Source organism: Octopus bimaculoides, chromosome 5 (genome assembly GCF_046866305.1).
Source record: "Octopus bimaculoides isolate indiv1 chromosome 5, ASM4686630v1, whole genome shotgun sequence".
NCBI lineage: Eukaryota > Metazoa > Mollusca > Cephalopoda > Octopoda > Octopodidae > Octopus > Octopus bimaculoides.
This window is the reverse complement of record NC_142932.1, coordinates 66,804,847-66,815,094: the sequence shown is the minus strand read 5'-3', so window position 1 is coordinate 66,815,094 and position 10,248 is coordinate 66,804,847. Positions and strand designations below refer to the sequence as shown.

The window sequence follows — 10,248 nt, the reverse complement described above, 5'->3', positions numbered from 1 at the left end:
AGCGATTCGTCGTTGAGGGAGTAGGTAAGAAATCTGATTTCTATTGAGCTCTGTTCAAGTTGGATCAAAGGAAAGCATTCGATGGGGTCGAGCTTCGTAACTTGGCAGCTGTTTTTAAGAAAACCTGTATTGATTCCATTTCGTGAAGCTGTATTATTTCTATGTACCGCAATATCTGATCTATGATTAAGCTAACTGACTACTTGTCTGATTCTGGTATTGATATTTTCTGGGTCGTTCATATGCCTATCTACAATGGTAATGTGTCAATAACTTTATAGATGTGGTTGCGTATCAGTTGTGCCAAATACAAATACTGTGATAGTCACATGCTTTGCAATTCCTTAGCTTTTTAGCTAGCTTTCTCATCATTATAATCATATAGCATTACTGTATTAATTAAAACATTCTTGTCATGGAAAGTTATATTAGGCTTATGAGAGCTTAGATTACTTATTTGTTTAATGTGAAAAAGGCATGTTCCACTAGTACCAGGATCGATAAGCTACCAACACCCTCTACGCGGAGGGTTCAGTATAATGTGTCTAATAAAGCATAGTTATACGATGGAGCTGCGGCATATGTAGATATAACTGAGCAGGGAGAAAGGCTGCAGTATATGTAGAAATAACTGAGCAGGAGAGAATTATGCTTATATATGTATATTGTACGTAAGGCTAGTTTTCTCGCAGCTAGTTTCTCCGATGGAGCTCCTGTCTTGAGTTAAGCTAAGACCAAATTTAGGCATCTGACATCAGGAATGTTCTCACGCGCTCAAAGTCTGTAAGAGCCGGATAATGCGTCAATCGTTACATTTTTGTAGGGGATTAGTGATGGATAAAAGCGACAACATTCCAAAGGAAAGTCTGGAAGTCGACTGGGACGAAGAATAGCCGATTCCACAGAATTTTTCAGCTTGGTGTACGATAGATAACTTCCAGAGATTCTTCACCTGCCAATGCACCAGGGTTGCACTGGCAGTTCGAGGGGGAAAAACAAAAAAATCTCTATAAGTGCGATAGGACCATATTTGTCTAAGATGTGCATACAGCGTCGAAATTGCTCTTCGTCCACTCGGTTGGGACCCAAGTATTGCTGGCCTGTGGAGTTATTTCAAACTACTGTTGTGTGTAGGATGAATCTAGCTATCGACCGAATTCCTCAAGAATATCACATCCCCACATTCTTTTGGCGTAGAAGGACAGGCAGGTTTCCTCTGCCTACGGTCACAGTCAACGAGATTGTATGGTGGACAAAGCTGAAATCACGAAAGACATCCACTTACCTCTTCGGTTTGGCCCTTCTCAACTTTTAAGTTCATTTTGGAAATACTGGTGGATTTGCTGAATATTATTTTTATTAAGTGAGAGAACAGTGCATGCCATCAAAATGATGTTAGGATACAAATATACGAAGCCCAATATACCCATCATGACTAACCGCCTGAAAAGCGTACATCAGGCACATGCATCACTACCATATGTGCGCGATGTGGTGATCTCATATCAAGATGAACAGCGTTTGACTTTGCAAGTGGGGACCAATTAGAATTTTCTTTAGGTCGAGTAGCCTATACCGCTCAAAAGGTCCCTGGATAAGGGTTGTTTATCCTCACCACTACTCCTGCTCGTGATCAGAGATGCACGTATCATCAGCCACTAAGGGTTACGATCAAGTAACTGACAAGCAAATCTGAGGTATTGAGCGTATATTTGTTGTAGCCCATCTTTTACACCAAGATAATAACACTTTCAATCTGTACAGATCAGAAGCCATAAGAGCCACTGCCTTGTACTGCATCAAGGCAATTGTTACCATTATTATTGTTGTTGTTGTTGTTATCTTCATCATCGTCATCATCATCATCATTATTATTATCATCATCATCATCATCATCATCATCATCATCATCATCATCATTATTATTATTATTATTATTATTATTATTATTATTATTATTACAAGGCAGCTAACTGACAGAATAGTTGGCAGGCTGGGCGAAATGCTTGATAGTATTTCGTCTGTCTTCACGTTCTGGTTTCAATTTCCGCCGAGGTCGACTTTACCTTTAATCCTCGCTGCGTCGATAAAATAAGTACTAGTTGAACACTGGGGTGGATATGATCAACTTACCCTCTACCCCTGAACTTGCTGGCATTATGTCAAAATTTGAAATGATCATTATTATCATTATTATTATTATTATTATTATTATTATTATTATTATTATTATTATTATTATTATTATTGAATAAGAGGGCATTGCATGCCATCAAAGTGACACTGGGGGACAATTATACGAAGCCCAGTATACCCGTCATGACTACCCATTTAATAAGGGTACACCAAACACATGCATCACAACCATATGTGAGTGACATGCTGAGTTCATTAAGATAAACAGCGCATAGCCTTGCAAGTGGGGACCAGTTAAAATTTTCTTCAGGTCGAGTAGACCACCCTGCTCAAAAGGTCCCTGAACGAAACAGCCATGTTTCCAGAGATGAATTATTCAAATCTCAGGGAATTCCTCTCAACACATGGCTATGATGCTCACCCACTACTTCTCCTCGTGATCACAGATGCACATATCGTCAGCCACCAAAGGACATACTCAACTGGTTATGGTCAAGCAACTGACAAGCAAATCTGTATAACCGAACAGAATATTTTCTCTAGCCTATCTGTTATACCAAGACAAAACATGTACATGATAACACTCCAATCAATTAAGATCAGAAGCCATGACATCCAGAATCTAAGATAGCCAGTGCCTGGTACTGCATCAGGGCATTTGTTGTTATTGTTGTTGTTGTTGTTATTTTATGTTTGACTTTTGCTTTGCATTTGTACAAGTTGGCTTCAAGTCTCACCCAGAGACCTCAAGGGACAAGTTAGGACAGGGGTGGGGAAACTATTTAGTGCGGCGGGCAAAAATTTTGAATGAAAAAGACCCGCGGGCGGACCAAAAATTCTAACACTTATATCTCTGTAAATCTTGGATATATCCATGTATAATTTGATATGCATTAATAAAGATAAGTTTAACACATTAAATTAACGCGTAACATCTTCATTAACACCACCACTGAATTTAGGACGTTTATATAACTTATGGGGTATTCATGTTTTTCAGCTAGAGTGTAGTTGGGTCTCAAGGGGATGGTACAAACCTAGCAATATGTGTTTTGTTGTGAAAATAAATTTTCCATTCAAATGGCAATTACTGGACGATTTCTGTTCGAGTGTAACCGTTTTAAGTCGCAGTGGAAACGAGGCCTATGTCGCAAATAGGCATACGAATATTGTATAAATTTTATAATTGAAAAATTTATTATATTTTGTACACACGAATATATCGGCCAGCGGGTGCAACAGAATGAGCGGGCGGGAGTTTCCCCACTCCTGAGCTAGAAGTTCAAGTTGGTGTTATGACTAGCGTGACATATATTTTGCTTTTGCACAGAGTATTGTTCTAGAAAATCTCTGTCTAAACAAAAGAAAATTAGAAGTTTGTATTAAAAATAACTATATATATATATATATATATATATATATATATATATATATATATCCTTTTATGTCTCAGTCATTTGACTCTGGGCATGCTGGAGCACCGCCTTTAGTTGAACAAATTGACCGCAGGACTTATTCTTTGTAAGCAAAAGAAAGATGGACGGTGGTCACGTGTGAGCAACGTGAGAGAGGAAAAAGAGAAAGACGGGGAGAGAGAGAGACAGCTAGAAAACGGTCAAGGGGAGAAAAAGGGAATGAGAGAAGGATGGGGAAGAAAACAGTATAGAGTAGATTCACATCAAAAAGATTAAGATAAACTAATTTGGAAATGGATGCGTGACGTTCCATTAAATAAGTAATATATATGTGTGTGTATATATATATTTGCATATATGGATACAGGACGTCACCAATTGCGTAAACAACATGAGTGCGAAAACAAACGAGTTAAATACGCAAACAACGATATACATATATATGTATATATATATACATGATGTATGTATATATATATGTATATATATGTGTGTATTTATATATATATACACACATATACATATATATATATGTATATATAAACGTGTATATATATATATATATATATATATATATATATATATACTTCGTGGTAACCTAAATGTATAAATGTATATATACATGTGTGTGTGTGTGTTTGTATTTGCGTGTGTGTGTGAGTGTGTGTGTGTGTGTGGGAAGTCTTCTATCATATTGTTAAGCAGACCTTGTGAGTAGATTTGGTAGATGGAAACTGAAATAAGACCTCTGTATGTATGAATGAATGCGTGTACATGTACATGTGTGCGTGCGTGTGTGTGTGTGTGTGTATGTGTGTGTATATACGCGTACATGCATTATGTGGACGATACTTTCAACCAATTCCTTACAACCGTATCTGATTTTTCAAATACTTCAATCCATTGTATGCACCTATATTTACTATTTGCTTCAATGTCCTGTCCCTTTGCATTGATGCGCCATTTTATATAATCAATAGAACTGTCGGCATTTTTGCCGACACGGGTCTGCTAGTTTTATGGTAATATATGGTAGATTATTTAAGGCTTCTTTTAACTTTTCTTTCGAGAGAAATGTTTCTTCAATTTTTCGTACGGAAAGATTTTATGGCATTAGTGAATCATCGGTGTGTTACAACAATGAGAAAATTTCTCAAAAATGGAAGTTCCCTTTTTATCCCCAATTAAGATAGCTTTACTTAAGATAGGATACAAAATATACGTTGACCTGGGAGTGGTCTAGATGCCTGTTCACTTGCTCACGACATTGCGTCAGTAGATGTAGATAAGAAGAGAAGGATGCAATTGATAATTTCTGACCCATACTTCAAACAAATGCAGAATATAAAGTTTTAGACGAAAGCGTTAGCCAAGTGGTAGGCTCTTGTTGATAATGTGGTCAAGAAAACGCAGATCTATACAACACGGAAAGATCTGTCCACGATCAACTTAGCTTCAAGCGATTCGTCGTTGAGGGAGTAGGTAAGAAATCTGATTTCTATTGAGCTCTGTTCAAGTTGGATCAAAGGAAAGCATTCGATGGGGTCGAGCTTCGTAACTTGGCAGCTGTTTTTAAGAAAACCTGTATTGATTCCATTTCGTGAAGCTGTATTATTTCTATGTACCGCAATATCTGATCTATGATTAAGCTAACTGACTACTTGTCTGATTCTGGTATTGATATTTTCTGGGTCGTTCATATGCCTATCTACAATGGTAATGTGTCAATAACTTTATAGATGTGGTTGCGTATCAGTTGTGCCAAATACAAATACTGTGATAGTCACATGCTTTGCAATTCCTTAGCTTTTTAGCTAGCTTTCTCATCATTATAATCATATAGCATTACTGTATTAATTAAAACATTCTTGTCATGGAAAGTTATATTAGGCTTATGAGAGCTTAGATTACTTATTTGTTTAATGTGAAAAAGGCATGTTCCACTAGTACCAGGATCGATAAGCTACCAACACCCTCTACGCGGAGGGTTCAGTATAATGTGTCTAATAAAGCATAGTTATACGATGGAGCTGCGGCATATGTAGATATAACTGAGCAGGGAGAAAGGCTGCAGTATATGTAGAAATAACTGAGCAGGAGAGAATTATGCTTATATATGTATATTGTACGTAAGGCTAGTTTTCTCGCAGCTAGTTTCTCCGATGGAGCTCCTGTCTTGAGTTAAGCTAAGACCAAATTTAGGCATCTGACATCAGGAATGTTCTCACGCGCTCAAAGTCTGTAAGAGCCGGATAATGCGTCAATCGTTACATTTTTGTAGGGGATTAGTGATGGATAAAAGCGACAACATTCCAAAGGAAAGTCTGGAAGTCGACTGGGACGAAGAATAGCCGATTCCACAGAATTTTTCAGCTTGGTGTACGATAGATAACTTCCAGAGATTCTTCACCTGCCAATGCACCAGGGTTGCACTGGCAGTTCGAGGGGGAAAAACAAAAAAATCTCTATAAGTGCGATAGGACCATATTTGTCTAAGATGTGCATACAGCGTCGAAATTGCTCTTCGTCCACTCGGTTGGGACCCAAGTATTGCTGGCCTGTGGAGTTATTTCAAACTACTGTTGTGTGTAGGATGAATCTAGCTATCGACCGAATTCCTCAAGAATATCACATCCCCACATTCTTTTGGCGTAGAAGGACAGGCAGGTTTCCTCTGCCTACGGTCACAGTCAACGAGATTGTATGGTGGACAAAGCTGAAATCACGAAAGACATCCACTTACCTCTTCGGTTTGGCCCTTCTCAACTTTTAAGTTCATTTTGGAAATACTGGTGGATTTGCTGAATATTATTTTTATTAAGTGAGAGAACAGTGCATGCCATCAAAATGATGTTAGGATACAAATATACGAAGCCCAATATACCCATCATGACTAACCGCCTGAAAAGCGTACATCAGGCACATGCATCACTACCATATGTGCGCGATGTGGTGATCTCATATCAAGATGAACAGCGTTTGACTTTGCAAGTGGGGACCAATTAGAATTTTCTTTAGGTCGAGTAGCCTATACCGCTCAAAAGGTCCCTGGATAAGGGTTGTTTATCCTCACCACTACTCCTGCTCGTGATCAGAGATGCACGTATCATCAGCCACTAAGGGTTACGATCAAGTAACTGACAAGCAAATCTGAGGTATTGAGCGTATATTTGTTGTAGCCCATCTTTTACACCAAGATAATAACACTTTCAATCTGTACAGATCAGAAGCCATAAGAGCCACTGCCTTGTACTGCATCAAGGCAATTGTTACCATTATTATTGTTGTTGTTGTTGTTATCTTCATCATCGTCATCATCATCATCATTATTATTATCATCATCATCATCATCATCATCATCATCATCATCATCATCATTATTATTATTATTATTATTATTATTATTATTATTATTATTACAAGGCAGCTAACTGACAGAATAGTTGGCAGGCTGGGCGAAATGCTTGATAGTATTTCGTCTGTCTTCACGTTCTGGTTTCAATTTCCGCCGAGGTCGACTTTACCTTTAATCCTCGCTGCGTCGATAAAATAAGTACTAGTTGAACACTGGGGTGGATATGATCAACTTACCCTCTACCCCTGAACTTGCTGGCATTATGTCAAAATTTGAAATGATCATTATTATCATTATTATTATTATTATTATTATTATTATTATTATTATTATTATTATTATTATTATTATTGAATAAGAGGGCATTGCATGCCATCAAAGTGACACTGGGGGACAATTATACGAAGCCCAGTATACCCGTCATGACTACCCATTTAATAAGGGTACACCAAACACATGCATCACAACCATATGTGAGTGACATGCTGAGTTCATTAAGATAAACAGCGCATAGCCTTGCAAGTGGGGACCAGTTAAAATTTTCTTCAGGTCGAGTAGACCACCCTGCTCAAAAGGTCCCTGAACGAAACAGCCATGTTTCCAGAGATGAATTATTCAAATCTCAGGGAATTCCTCTCAACACATGGCTATGATGCTCACCCACTACTTCTCCTCGTGATCACAGATGCACATATCGTCAGCCACCAAAGGACATACTCAACTGGTTATGGTCAAGCAACTGACAAGCAAATCTGTATAACCGAACAGAATATTTTCTCTAGCCTATCTGTTATACCAAGACAAAACATGTACATGATAACACTCCAATCAATTAAGATCAGAAGCCATGACATCCAGAATCTAAGATAGCCAGTGCCTGGTACTGCATCAGGGCATTTGTTGTTATTGTTGTTGTTGTTGTTATTTTATGTTTGACTTTTGCTTTGCATTTGTACAAGTTGGCTTCAAGTCTCACCCAGAGACCTCAAGGGACAAGTTAGGACAGGGGTGGGGAAACTATTTAGTGCGGCGGGCAAAAATTTTGAATGAAAAAGACCCGCGGGCGGACCAAAAATTCTAACACTTATATCTCTGTAAATCTTGGATATATCCATGTATAATTTGATATGCATTAATAAAGATAAGTTTAACACATTAAATTAACGCGTAACATCTTCATTAACACCACCACTGAATTTAGGACGTTTATATAACTTATGGGGTATTCATGTTTTTCAGCTAGAGTGTAGTTGGGTCTCAAGGGGATGGTACAAACCTAGCAATATGTGTTTTGTTGTGAAAATAAATTTTCCATTCAAATGGCAATTACTGGACGATTTCTGTTCGAGTGTAACCGTTTTAAGTCGCAGTGGAAACGAGGCCTATGTCGCAAATAGGCATACGAATATTGTATAAATTTTATAATTGAAAAATTTATTATATTTTGTACACACGAATATATCGGCCAGCGGGTGCAACAGAATGAGCGGGCGGGAGTTTCCCCACTCCTGAGCTAGAAGTTCAAGTTGGTGTTATGACTAGCGTGACATATATTTTGCTTTTGCACAGAGTATTGTTCTAGAAAATCTCTGTCTAAACAAAAGAAAATTAGAAGTTTGTATTAAAAATAACTATATTATTATTGTTATTATTCGATTCAAGCATGTTACATGGTTCCACGCGAACCAATCTTGCGACATTGTCATGTTTTCTCTTAAATTCTCTCTGTGCCAATTTGCTGCATTCCCTTAAATAAGTTTTTGTTGCTTTTGTTGTTATTAATGCCATCACTGTCGTCATGGTCGTAATCAATCTTCATTATTATCAATAATATTAATACGCCAATTAGTTTTTTGTACGTAACTGATGCGTGTGTCACGCTTAAGAGAAAGAAATTGTTGAAAGAAATTTTGTTGCTTACATAAAATTTTTTAACTAGATGTCTTGTAATTTCTGGAAGAGATTTGAAATTACCACCTACTTGTCAACACCCATGCCTACGAGGACACCGAAACAGCAACAAGCTTAATGAGAAAATTAAGATACTTAAATTTAATGCGTGTGTCGAGCAAGGGAGAGAGGAAGTGAGAGAGGAAGAGAGAGAGTGAGAGGGGTGATTGATAGGTATTTGAATTCCTTTCTACGACTGAACTGAAATTGACTCCTGGCTATTAAAGGCCCAGTCACACACACACACACACACACACACACACACACACACACACACACACACACACACACACACATTTGTTTTAGGTCTTCTACCCATTTGAATTCGGTCATACACCAGATAATATGTTAAGTCTTATGTTCCGAAATTTAAATTTTTAATTTGTGTTAATTATAGAATTACACTTCAGCTAAAAAAAACATCTTTTGGCTTTCGAATACAACTTTTTCTTTCTCTTTCTATATCTTTTGTTAAGTTAGAATTTCTCTGTTTTGGTTAGGATTTTTGAAATTACATTTTTCTTGCATCAAGCAATTGACGAAAACATAAAAAAAAATTAAATTCATAGAGCCGAACAAAATCAAAAATATCAATTCTATTTTTTCCCTTTACTTTACTTTCATACAATATAATTACCGTACCCTATATACTGTGTCCTTGCATATTGGATGAGAATCTCAGAAATATTTTCACCTTTTAAACAAAAACTGTCTAATACATTCGTATATGTTTTTCAATTGAAACACTCAGAATCATTTTGGAGATTTATTGTTTTAATAACAAGTCTTAAAATATGGAGAGCGTCAGCGTAGAAGGAGAGAACGGTTGTGCGAGGAACAGAGGGAGGAAATAAGGAATCAATATCGCGCGAGGATAAGACAGAGAAGAAACGAAATAAGCCAAGAGGAGAGGGAGCGTATCCTACGGCATAGGAGGGAAAGAAATCAGCAAAGGACAAAACAAATGAGCCAGGACCAAAGCGAAGTGTGTTTTCAAAATAAGAGAGTTAGAGATCAACAGAATCGAGAACGCATGAGTCAAGAGCAAGTGCAGCTGTACTTAGAAAGTATGAGAAACAGAGCTGGGTTTCTCACGGCATACCAGCAAACCACAAAATCGCACCAGCTAGCATCACCACCACCTCCAATCTCGTCATATATATATGTGTGTGTGTGTGCGTGTGTGTGTGTGTGTGTGTGTGTGTGTATGTGTGCGTGTGTGTGTATGTGTGTATTTATGTGCATTTGTGTCTGTTTGTCCCCCACCACCATTGATATGAGATCACCATGTCACCCACATATGGTTGTGATGCATGTACCTGGTGTACCCTTATCAGACGGATAGTAATGATGGGTATACTGGGCTTCGTATATTTTACCCCAGTGCCACTT

The 10,248-nt window shown here is 37.7% G+C and overlaps 1 protein-coding gene across 2 annotated transcripts in view; it reads left to right on the top strand.

The window, feature by feature from the left end:
• LOC106877335 (lactadherin) overlaps positions 1 to 10,248 on the top strand; it is a 138,675-nt gene that overhangs the window by 45,925 nt on the left and 82,502 nt on the right. The gene's annotated exons all lie outside the window — the stretch shown is intronic.